Here is a 12,603-nt window from a genome sequence, read left to right on the forward strand (position 1 = left end):
TCACAGCCCTCACCACTGGCTTCCATTCCAGTCACTGCCTCCATCACTGCAAGACCACTGAGGACTTGAGAAAGAGAATAATGGCAACTGGCCTTTTATCTGCCGTATCTCCTGGCTACAGGCATCTTTTAGGCCTCAACTGATCTGGCAGCTCTGGGGAAACACGCTTCCTGCGTGGGAGCTCTCTCCTTGTCTACTGTGGTTTCAGGTTCCGTGTGCCCTCTGGGTGATTGGCACTTATTGACCTGAATACATCTCTTGGACAAACTGTTCAGTGAGAAGAGCCAGTTGCAGAACGAGGAGTGACAGTCACCAAAATGTTTTCACTGGGTTTTAGCATTTCAGGCAATTTTCCTACTTTATTCTTTGTGCTTTTCTTATTCACCTGAAATGTTTACAATGACCATTGCAACAGATTAGTTAATTTCATTCCTCCAAACTGAGCCTTCAGTTTACCCAACTAGAAACCTCATAATTGACCTCAGTGTCTTTAGCTGCCTCCCTCACCTCCAGTTGGCCACCAGGTTCTGTGGATTCTCAGCATCGTTCTAGAGCCTAGGGGTTCGGCCCCTCCCTGTTGTGTGTCTGGGCCCCTGCAGCAGCCTTCTGCCTGCGTCTGGCCTCTTGACCCCAGACTTTCTATCCAGGAAGCACCTGGGAGTTTGAAGGGGAGTGGGTGATGGGCTGCAGGCCACTTTGCCTGGGAATGACAAAGTGTCTGCCATCCACATCAGAGAACAGGGTGGCAGATGGAGAGTAAGGAGTCCCAAATTCTCTCCTGCACCATCACCACTGCTCCTGTCTCTCTCCCCTTGTCGTCGGCCCCTCCTGTACTTGCTCCTAGAAATACTTTTCTAAAAAATAAAACTATGCTACTTAAAGCTACTAGGTGGCTTCCAATTCTTTCAGAACTGCCTCCTTATACGTAAGACTGATCAAGACACAGTGAACACTCAGTACAGAGCAATCGATGCATGTTTAGTGGGCACCTCATACATAGGTGGCTGTTTATGAGCATGATATCCCAAAGCAAAGGTATTTTAAGTACATAAATAACTAGGATATAAGCCAGCAAATGACAGGTTAGGGAAGGGAGGAATTACAATAGTAGGATTCTCATGGGAAAACTGAAAATTTTATACGGGGGCTAGCATCCGAGCTGGGTAATACAGGCAAGATACACTTATATAGTCATCTTGCTTTTTAAGGCATTGTATGTTGATTCTCATTTGATGTAACTGCCCTAGATATAGATAAAGCAGGTATTATCATCCCCATTTGGGGGAAATGGAGCCTACCGGGAGCTCCTGGATTTACATAAGGTCATGAACTAGCAGATGGTCTGGCTGGCAATAGAATGCAGGGTTCTGGGTTTTTATGGTATGATTCAAAGGATATGGGGGCCTGTTCTTTGTCTTCTGGAAGCTACAATCTTATCTTGGAATCTCAGGATAGCAAATATGGGTGTAAATGCTGCCACCCCACCCCCTTGTACCCATCCAGGACAGCCACTCTTTCCCAGGAATGTTGGAAAGACCTCAGAATCCTCAACCCAGTATACCAGGCAGTCGCTGACGGTTGGCTAAACTTGACCTGTGAGGTGTAGTCTATTAACTCTTCTGTGATTCAAGCTTGAAGGTCAATAGATACTCCCTCCAGCTGGCGAGCAGAGGCTGAGGCTGAGAGCAGGCCTCCGGTGCTTCTCCCCTGGTTGGCACACAAGGGCTGCATTCCTAGACAGACGCGAGGAGACACAAGGAATGTGACTGGACAGCAAAACCAGTCATGATTTGCAGCAAGCCCATTGACCAAAAGCGGCCCTGGGAATTCTGAAGTGCACGGATTTTCCCCGTGGGAGGAGGAGCTGGAAGGCATCCCAGGTATTGAGGAGAAAGGAAGCAGGATCTGTGTATAATCAATGGGGAACAGGAAGTGCTTATCTTGGGCCAGTAAAATACACAAAAGAACTGCCAGGCGGCCTGGAGCTGCCTCCCAGTGCACAGAGCTGTAAGGGTCTGTCTCCAGAACCCTTCTCCATCGGGCAGCAGGCCTATCAGCTGGCCAAAGTCAACAACTCCTGGGCACCAGGAAATGGGAAATATCTGAGGAGGTCCCTCAATAGATGAGCAGTGCTGGGAGAGAACTCTGACCTGACAGGCCAGAGAGGATGCTGAGAATAGGGTCACACCAGCCACTTCTACACAGGGCCATCCCTCCTGATACAGAAGCCTAAAGCATAGGTTTCTGCACCCTGTCCTGGAGTGTGTGCAAATGCGTGTACATGAGTGCATTAGTCACTCACTGGGGACAATAAAAAAATTCTACATTCATACTGAAGTAAGGGGACAGGAAATTAGGATAGGATGGAGGAAGAAGGGCTAAAAAGTAAACATTGTGGGTATTCTTTAAGTAGTTTATATATATTATCACAACACCTAGACTTCTCCTCACATCATGAGAGGGTGTTGCACCACATTCCTAATTCCCATCTCAATTCTACTACATCACACCTGTTTTTTAGCATTTAAATTATTCACGCTAATAAGCATTAAAATATATAAATTATGTATACACACATACATAAAAGGACAACTTTGATTTCTTGGACACTGTTGCTTACAATGAAGCTCCAGTTAAAAAATTTTTATTGATTTTTTTTTTTTTTTGGAGAGAGAGAGAGAGAGAGAGAGACAGACAGACAGACATGAATTTGTTGTTCCACTTATTCATGCATTCATCGGTTGCTTCTTGTATGTGCCTTAACCAGGGACTGGATTCACAACCCTTGGTGTTTCGAGATGATGCTCTAACCAAATGAACTACCCAGCCAGGGCTGAAGCTCCAGTTTTTCAAAGTGGGAAAAAGTGAGTCAATTCAAATAAAAATATTAAGTAGATAGTACAGGTGCTATGTGACAAAGATTAGCAAATAGGTGATACTTGAGGACACTGTTATAGAACCATGTGTTGATGGTCACCCAGAGGCTGCAGCAAATTACAGGTGAGTGTATCCCCAAGAACTGGAAGAGGTTCTATACACAAACCCAGAAGTCAACATGTCATTATTTTCTTCCCATGTGCTTCTTACCATCCTCTTGTACACTTCTAGGTGAAAACCTCAGAAATCTTTCCTCCACCCTCTTCCTCGCTGTTTTGCTGCCTAGCCAGTCACTAAGCCCTATCTGTTGGCTGCCACAGTATTTTCTCCTGCTAACCCTGACCTTGCAATGGCTCCCTAACCCCTCTCTCTTTGTCTTAGCTCAGTCCCTCCTCCAAGTTGTTTGCACATTCTGCTGCCCCACTGACTTCCCTCCCTCATCTCTGCCTAAGCTTCTTGGCTGCAGGAACCAAATCTTATTTGTCCCTTAGGCCCCCACAGCCCTTGGTCTGGCACATCATTTGTGAGAGGTGCTTGATGACCACTGCAGGGTGTTTTAGAGTTCACTGAATTAGAGACACAACTGTCCTTCTCAGTCAGCTCTAGGTGGGAATGTAGCTAAAGACCAAAAGCAATCAGTGGCCATGTTCTTGGGGTTATCGCTGGAGATCCCTTAATCTTGCTGGTCTATGGTGAGAGCAGTGATAACCAGAGCCTTTTGGAAAGGCAATGAATAGAGTGAATGGGTCTGTCCACTGCCAGAGGGTAGTCTACCAGTCAATAAAGACTCCATTTATTTAAATCAGTAAGGTTGATCAAATCAAACAAACATTCACTGATATCATATCTGCTTCCAACTGTTTAAATATTTCCCCCTACAGTTTATTTAGTTATTTATTTAAATGATTTTGTTTATTTATTTTTAAGACTGGGGAAGAGAGGGAAAAAGAGAGGGAGAGAAACATCGATGTGTGAGAGACACATCAACTGGCTGCCTCTCGCATGCCCCCAACTGGAGACCTGGCCTGCAGCCCAGGCATGTGCCCTGAACAGGAATCAAACCGGCGACCTTTCAGTTTGTAGGTCAGTGCTCAATCCATTGAGCCACACCAGCCAGGGCTACAGTTTATTTATTAATTACAAAAAATAATCTGATATACCCTAGCTCTTCTGTAGCTGAGGCCATGATGCCAGATTTGTGCTGCTCAGCCTTGCTGTGGGATATAGTATTTCTGAAATTCATATTCTGTCTAATATTGGCATCATTTCAGATAAGCAGATAAACAGGTACAAAAGCTAGGACAGCACACTGTCTGCATAGAAGAGTAAACAGATTTCTTTAAAGATAATATTTACTGATTAGTTACCTTGTGCCAGGCACTATACCAAGCTATTTTCATGTGTTATTTCATTTTACCCTCACAGCCCTATAAGTTGATGCTGTTATTCTTTGTATTGAACAGATGACAAAACTAAGGTCCAAAGAGGTTCAGTAATGCGTCCAATGTCCTGTCTCATACCAAAGGCTACACTAGTAACGCTTTCATGATAGTACTGCTGGAAGAGAAAAAACCCACATCATTGCTCCAACCCATCCTGGCATTTCTCAGAGAAGAGCACTCAGGCAACCAGAAGGGCTGGGATTAGAACAACCTGGGCATCCAGGCCTCTAGTTGCAGAAGAGCTAGATTGCATCAGGTTATAATTTGCATACAACATATAAACTATAGGGGAGAATATAAAAATAATTGGAAGGAAATGAAATATCACCCCAAGCAAATCAATACTATGAATGCCAATGAACAACTTATATAACACACAACAAAGGAATAATTGTATTATTTAAGATTTCATTATGGAGATCCCCCTGGCTGGTTTGGCACAGTGGATTGAGCGTCGGCCTGCGAGCTAAGTGTCGCTGGTTCGATCTTCCAGTCAGGGCACATCAGAGAAGGAAAACTCTGACTCCAAAAAACCTCCGCTGCCTTGCGGCATACCTCTTCAGGGGAAAGGCTAAGGGAGTAAACCCCGACAGAAAATCCGGAGCCGGAGTCCCTAAGGCGGTTTGACGTTGTAGTCAACACCGGCAACTCCTGCGGCGCACCTGAAGCCAAGCTGTATCGACTCCGTCTTTCCCTTGGACCCTTCAGCTGCGAAGAGAGGGGGGGTCTGCTGCATGGGCAACAGCAGACCCTCCATATCACCCTGCCCAGGCTCTGTAGCTTCAGCTTCACTGGAGAGGACACTCCAGCGTCATCGCAAGATGTCGATTCAACACGGGAGGAGACACTGTCACTCCCGAGTCGGACTGCACAGCCATTCTCGGCGGTGCAGATAGACTCTTAAGAAGCTACACCATCGTCTCTCGAGACGGACGGCTGCCGACATGTATATACAGTTACATATATACATATACACACAGTTTTTCAAATCCTTTCAACATCTCTAAATGTAGATATTATTATTTACATTTACAGGTGGGGAAACCAATCCAGAGAGGCTAAATAATCTTCTTCACAGTCGTACTTAACTAAGGGAGCATTCAAATATTGATTTGTTTGCTTCAAGGTCTATAATCTTTTTACCATATCATGCTGTTGCTTTACCAATGTCCAAATCACTATGAATGAGACCATAAAGATTTAATACATTTCTTAATCCATAATAAATTATACCGGATTCTTAAGGACTTAAGCTAGTGATTTTCAACCGCTTTTTTTCTCATGGCACACATAAACTAATTACTACAATTCTGCAGCACACCAAAAATATGTTATATTTTTGTCAATCTGACAAAAAGTAGGTATAATTTTGATTGATTTACAAAAAATAATAATAGCGATTACCTACATATTTTGCTGCAAAGTGATTTTTTAAAAAGTAAGGTGACTTTAGTTGTATCTAAGTATTTCTGGTACCAAGAATTAACCAACCGATGCAACGTTTTTATGCAACACGACCAATAAGATGCAACTCTATTTTACTACCTATATCTTTACGGTTCAAGACAGAGCATTCACACCTGGGTTTATTATTGTGTTGGCTATTGTTACTTTTTTACTTAACAGTTTAAGGGAAAAGAGGTCAGTGTCCCTGACTAAATAATCAGGTATTGCATGTTTTAAAAATTCTCGCGGCATACCAGTTGTCGTGGCACGCCGGTTAAAAATCGCTGACTTAAGATATTATTTATTGAATAATTAAAATGGCACAGGCCCAAGACTGGAGACTATTTTAACCTATATGATAGCTTATAATAACATGGATATTGGTGGCTTGCATTTCTGTGGGACCTTTGCTTGCCCACCTTTTTTTGCACACGTGTGTGCTTGCATCCTCCTCTTCAATGTGAAGAAACACTAGGAGGCAAAGCAAGAATCACTCTTTGATGTTATCCAGGAAAAATAGAGCAGAAGCCATGATCTTATAATTGAGGTGAAAATGTTTTGCTCTCATAGGGCTTATATTCTGGACAAAATTCAGTCTTATTTTTTATCTTCATTGTATTAATCTGATTCATGTTCATGAATATATATTTTATATTATATATTATATAATATATTTTATATATGTGTATGTGTGTCTATGTAAATGCTGAATGTTAATCAGAGTTATATAAATGTATTTGATTAAATGCATAAAAATAAATAGTACCTAATACTTTATGCAAAATATTTTATGTTTTAATGTTTTGGGTTTTTTAGTCTTAATAATTAAGAGGAGAATGCAATGTTTTCTTACCAGTAGCTTCAGAGTACTTAGGCAGATAAACCTTGCACTTAATTTCACTAAGTGCACCTCAGAATGCACTGGGGTTTTTATTTTCATTTGTATTGTCCTTTATTTAACCTTCAAATGGTGAGTAGATGGATGATTACTTTTATAGGAGAGCGGTATAATTATATTGGTTGCATATTACTATCACTTTTGGTTCTATAAATATTGCAGCTTCAGATAGTTTCCCCAGAGGGAAAACAAATGAACTCTCTTTGGGACAGGATAGAAATAGAAGATCAATAGTTTAGCTTTCTTATTCTCTTTGCTTTCTGAGGTTTAACATCATATTGAGCAAGACTGGTGAGACTATGGTATAAGACCCTTGGCAGTAAAATAGCCAAGTCATTTAATATTCTGGAATACATAATGCCTTCATTCTTGAACAGTCCATTTATTTGATGCATATTATTACATTACATCATCAGTCTCAATGTAATCATGTTAATTTACCTCTATCACTTTAGCATTTGTGATTATTTGGTCAGGATTGAACTGAAGTTTACCTCCCTTTGTCTATGAATATTGTGAGTATTAGTCAATGAATATTGTGGGGGAATGTGTTCCAAGGATTTAAAAGAATGAATAATTTTGAGCTGTTTATCTTGGTTTGAATAGAGGCTCAATGTTAGTATGAGGATTGAAGCAGGTCCAACTATACCTCAACAGCAAGCACACTGGTGTGATAGTTCCCATTACCCTTTCTTATATAATGTTATTATATAAGATATATATTCATATTATATATAAAATATTTATTATATATTATGTAATTTCCCATATAATATTATGAATTTAAGATTTCTCTTCACATAATTATTTTTTTAATTGAGGTAAATTTTACACACAGTGAAATGCACAGATCTTAAATGTACAATTAGTTAAATTTTGATGAAGTATCCCATTTAATATACAGAGCATTTCTATCACCCTCACAAAGTCCCTGTGTGCTGCTTCCAATCAATCTTTATTCCAATCAATCCTCATTCCATAGTCAACCACTGTTTTGATTTCTGTTACCACAGTTGACTTCTGTCCGCTTTTGGGTTGCAAGACCAGTATGGAATTATAGTGTGGAATTTTATGCTGTGTAAATGAAGTTACACAGTATGCTCATTTTAGTGCTCAGCTTCTTTCACTCATTGTAGTCCTTGCATACATTTTAATGAGTGAGGTTTAAATAATTATTATTGCAATTAACATCAGCATTGATTACATTCTGGTTTATCTAATAACTAGTCATATATAATTTTCTAAATGCAGAAGTTCAATGCGTCTTGAACTCACATTTCTTGATTCTATATTTCACAGTACTTTCTTTCTTACTCTCAGATTTTACAAAATGTATTATTAAGGGCAGAAAGAAAACTGGACTTCTCAAAGTGAGCTCTGAAGGGCTGTTGTATATATTCTCATATTCTTTTCAGTATCTTTAAAGAGGATTCTGGAGATGATGAATTATTTAGAATAAGTAAACCATTTTCCTGAGTTCTTTCTTAATGGGACTCAAAGGAAAAATACTATCAGTAACTGAGAATTTAGGGGGAGAGGTAGTGAAACGTATTATTATTAATTATCAGTAGAACCCTGAAGTAGAGAATATGTTTTTTGACTTGGCCAATACTTTAACATATCTTAATAGTGGAATTTTGTGCATGCAAAGAACATAAATCAGAATAGTAAATGCAGAGGACTGGAAAGTGGGAAATTATTAAAAAGTTACATTATTTTGAGCTTTCTTCATCTTACCTGGAGATTTAGCTGATGAATTAGAAACTACTAACACATGACATACTCTCCATGTTATTTCAGCTCACCATTATGGACACAGAAAGTTGGTAAGGATGACATGTTTTCTGTGTTTTCATATTATCGCTGGGTTGGTCACATGTGGGAGCAGCTTGCAATGACAGTGAGGGGTAGCTGTAAATACAACAGAAATCCATCCAAGACCCTAAATTTTACTGTCTTAAATTCGATGGTTCAGTAAGATTCATGATTAGGCAGAATAAATAAAATGTTATGAAATAAATTCTGAATTCAGGTAATAAAAACAAGATCAGTGGGTGGGAAAATGGCAAGGGAAACCCATACACTCTTAGAAAAGAATACTTGTGATTTAACTGTGAGAGACTGCTTGCTTTAGTAAGGCTTTTTTTTTTTTCCCCTCTCCAGTGGAGTCAATAGGTAAGCAAACCCTCAGCTTAAGGTTTCATTCATTCCTGTCATTTAGTTGCTGAAGCCTTCTGCACCTGGAGAATCCTAAATGAACGCTCACTGTCCTGAGGTTTGCTCTACACACTGGCATTTTCCGAAGGCCTCGTCATTGAGAAGACAGTTTTCTCTATATTTACTTTGTGTGGCACTTAGCATTTGTGTGCAAGGCTTTTTAAAAAAATCTAAAACCTTTCTCTTTTTGAATAACTATTCATATAGTTCAAAAATCAAAACTTTAACAAGTGTGTGCTGTCAAGTCTAGCCTCCATCCTAATCACCTCTTACCTCAAACCCCACCTCACTTTGGTGATGACTTTGTTGGTCTCTTTCCCTGTCATTTCAGTGTTTATTTATGCATATGTAAGGACATGGATTGTTTTCACATCTTGCCCTTTTATTTGAAAGATAGCATACTGTATACACTGTTTCATTGTTGCTTTTAAAAAAATTCTAACAATATATCCAGGACAATTTTCATATTAATGCATAGAGGGATTTTTGTTTTGCTTTGTTTCTTAAACTGCTGTGTAGTGTTTCACCATGTTTGCATACCATAACTTATTTAAACATTCCTTTATCAATGAGCAGCTTCCCAATATTTTAATCATAAACGCTACCCATACAAACTTGCATAAAATAAGTTTGCATTTCCCAGCAGGGCTCTTAGTTATAAAGAGAAACAAGCATAACATATGGAGTATTTGTAAAATAAATGCTTGAAGAAGGTAATTTTCTTCCTACAACTACTGCTTCTAGAAAAGTCTGTCTTGATATATTTAGCCTCATTAGTGGGATTCTGTGGAGTGGACACCACAAAGCAATGCTTTCTCCATATGTAGAGCATGGGATTTGGGCATCAGCAAAGCAGGGGCACACCAAATATTCCTTTGAGAAAGAATGTGATATTGCCAAAAGAAAAGAAAAAAACCCCACAACAACAAAACTTTGCTGATTTGTTTTACAAAGTAGGGTCATGTTTATTTTGAGAAAGTTGTAGAGGCATAGGGTTTTGATATTTTCAGTGATTAGCAGCTATAAAGGTCTTAATTGTACCTCAGAGCAACTCTGTGAGTTAGTGCTAAGTGAGAAAATCAATACTTGGAACAAATAACTTGACAAATGCTATTTAAGCCTCTGAGAAGCAAAGCTGTTCTGTGTCAAGGAGACTAGACGAGCTCTGGAAAAACTGCATCCAGTGTTACTGGAGCAGGTTAAATATGATATTGTAGGTGATGGTCAATGCAAAGGGGTACTCATTCTGTTAGTGTCTTACCCTCACTCACACTCCAGCTTTAGCTCTTGTTTCCTCAGGTTGCCTGTGCCATTGGAACCTTCCAGGCATTGAGGCTCTTTGTGGAGGGGAAGGGAACTTGCGTTTCTGGCATTGCTGGCACCTGGGTGTTTGGGTGAAGCTTTTCTTAACTACCTTCTATTCAGTGTGAAATTGCCATCAGGTAGTTCATGTTTCCTGCCTTTCAGCCTGGCCCTGGTACCAGTTACCAGATTCAAAGGAAATTATCTTCTCTATTTTGCCTAGAGTGGAGAGGTTGGCTGCTAGGAATGGGTGCTTTGGGGCTGGAGGTTCTTCCTCAAGCCTGAGCTGCTCAAGACTGGGGGTGTGCAAGGCTGCCACTAATACTGGGAACCATTTTAGGTCCAGAAACTATGAACACTTCTTTTCAGGTTTTCCTAACTGTAACTCTTAGGCAAAAGTGCCTCAGGATCAAAGCTGTGTCTGCGAGAGGAGAGGTTAAAGGAATACCCTCATTTTTGGTGATGGAGACATTTGCTCTCAGAATACAGGGAGAGTGGGAATTCAAGGGAGACATAGATTGGGAAAGTGAACCTCGCTTGCCTCTTTCATCACTGGATCTTGCTTAGAAGTCTGTCTGCAAGGATAATGCATAGGAAAGCTATAAAGGGCTTCTCAGTTTAAAAATGAAAACTCAGATATTCTGTTCTGGGTAGTCTTCTTTCATCAAATTCAGTAACTCTTTTAAATCCAGACTCCCAGACCTCATTGAAATAAAAGAACCACATCCAAACTGAGCCTGGAGGCACAACATGCAATTCTTTAGCCTTTGGATAGAATGGTTCACGTCTGCCTTCTGCCCACTTAGTCTCCACCAGCCCATAAGCATGCTCAGGTAACATCTGGTCTTTTCATAACCTTTCCCTTCATCCTTGATCACACTGACTCCTCATACCAGCTCTCTTCTTTTAATCACAAACACCATAAAAGATTAGTTCATACTTATTGCCTGAACTTTCACAGCACCTGCTGCACAATCTCTTGTCCACACCATTTTATTGAGATGAGTCTCAGATGTCACCCAAGGCCAAAGCACTTAATACTGTTTTTACACTGGTGGTGTTTCCATTTTTTCTTTGAAAACCTCTTTGGCCTTAACAGCACTTTGGCTTTCTGTCTCACTGTTCCTTCCTGATTCCCTCACAGGCCTCTTCTCTGCCTTATGTACCCTTCTCCAACATCCGCTTCTAGACCCATGCATTACCTCGCTTATCAGGCTTACCCTGGATGAATTCATTTACAGACAAGGCCTTCCCTATTACCTCCTTGTTAGTAACGTCCAAAACTTTATCCTTAAAGTCCGCTGGTAACCTGAGTTTAAGTCTATATTTATATTTCATACTGTACTTAGCTATGTCAAACTAAGCACACTGAAAACTGAATTACCCTTTTCACAAAGCTGTGACCTTCCCATTTCCAATTTGAACATTACTAGGATCCTAATCTTTTAAGCTTAAAACTGTAAACTTTAACAATTCCTTACCTATCATCACTCCTACCATTAACCTAATCGTTTGCTGAATTTTGACAATTCCATCTCTTTTAAATCTTTCATTGAATTGTTCAAGCACCAGACTTCTTAACTTGCAATTATATAATGAGACCACAAAGAACTCTTTCAGTCTTGCAAATTTGCCTTGTGCTTTCCCATCTCTGTGCCTTTGTACCTATTATTTCCTCCTTGAAGAATGCCCTCAGGACTGGAGTCATAATTTCTGGGGTTTAGTGCTTAGGAAACTGTTTTTTTCCCCCCCCAAAAGCAGGAAAATGGTTAAAGGTACTAAAATAAAAGCGTTGACCTGCTTTTGTGATCTCCTCCATTCACACGCATGCTCTACTGTCCTATTGGACTTCACTTACAAAACACAGGATCAAAGATCGAATAAAGAATACCAAGGCGTTGACAGCAGAGCACAAAACGAAGAATGGGGCCATATGTGACTGCAGAGGTCTCATGCCCATGAATCAGTCCTGTCCTCATCCTTCTGGTATTTCCTCTGTCCTACCCACCCTCCAAAGACAAGCCAAAGGCTGCGTCTGCTGGGCAGATTATGATGCGTCCATGTTCTAGGCATCTGCCCTGCTTGGCTCCAAGGATGACCAAAGTGGCTTCCTCCTCTCACTTGGCAGAAGTCTCTGAGAACATTTTCTATTTGCTATTAGTCTTTTAGTCTCTTATTAGTTTATGTTTCTTAAACGCAAGGGCTATCTCTTCATTCATCCTAGAATCCATGAACTCCACATAATAATTGCTTAATAAACACTTGCTGAAAATAAATAGAGACCAAAGAAGAGAAAAGCACTGCAATTTCAAAGCCACATCCAGCATTTCTCGCAGTTGCTAATGCAAAGTTAAAATTCTCCCATTGGTTGGCCAGGGTCGTCTTGTTTTCCTTTTCATTTTTTAAATTAGTCTTCACATT

This window comes from Furipterus horrens, unplaced genomic scaffold (genome assembly GCF_987537825.1).
Source record: "Furipterus horrens unplaced genomic scaffold, mFurHor1.1.pri manual_scaffold_5, whole genome shotgun sequence".
Taxonomy (NCBI): domain Eukaryota; kingdom Metazoa; phylum Chordata; class Mammalia; order Chiroptera; family Furipteridae; genus Furipterus; species Furipterus horrens.